Source organism: Taurulus bubalis, assembly GCF_910589615.1.
Source record: "Taurulus bubalis genome assembly, chromosome: 2".
In the NCBI taxonomy this organism is placed as follows: domain Eukaryota; kingdom Metazoa; phylum Chordata; class Actinopteri; order Perciformes; family Cottidae; genus Taurulus; species Taurulus bubalis.
The window spans coordinates 32,967,666-32,968,302 of NC_136590.1; positions in this window are offsets into that span (position 1 = coordinate 32,967,666).

Here is a 637-nt window from a genome sequence, read left to right on the forward strand (position 1 = left end):
TCACTTATCTATTGTATTCCTGCCATGTAGTAAACATACATCATCGTTTTAAAATTGCAATCCTATTAGCAATGCTGCACTATACTCTTGCTGGTTACAACATGAATTGTATTTTGTCTTGGTCTATATAAAGACTTTATGAAAAAAATGCCTTTAAAATAGATACAAGGTAATTCCAAGACAATCACTTCCTCTTGTGCCTCCAGTGTCTTTTTGTCCCAAAGGCATCCAGTAGAGGGAACAAGATAGGGGGTGCTGTGCGCAGCTGATTTTAGAAAGTGCTACTATGAATTGTAGAATGGGTTCTACTAAAGTAACTGGTTTTCAGCCTTATTTGTTGCCCTTTCTTACAGTTTCCTTTTGTGTCTTTTATTTCAGATTGAATAGAATTCCATCTCCTCGAAGCGGCATACAAAGCCAGCTTTTTTGACTCACAGTAAACGCAAGATACGTGGCGAGTTGAATTGAAAATGGTTCCATGAGATGACTTTTTGTCTTTGGAATAATCAACTGAAGGGCCATCATCACATATACCCTGAAGAGGTGAGGCAGGGAGGGAAAGACAACACTTGTAACTCCATAGATGGCCTCAGCACACTGCAGGTGTCTTTGAGCTCACCAAAAGAATCAGTCCGCC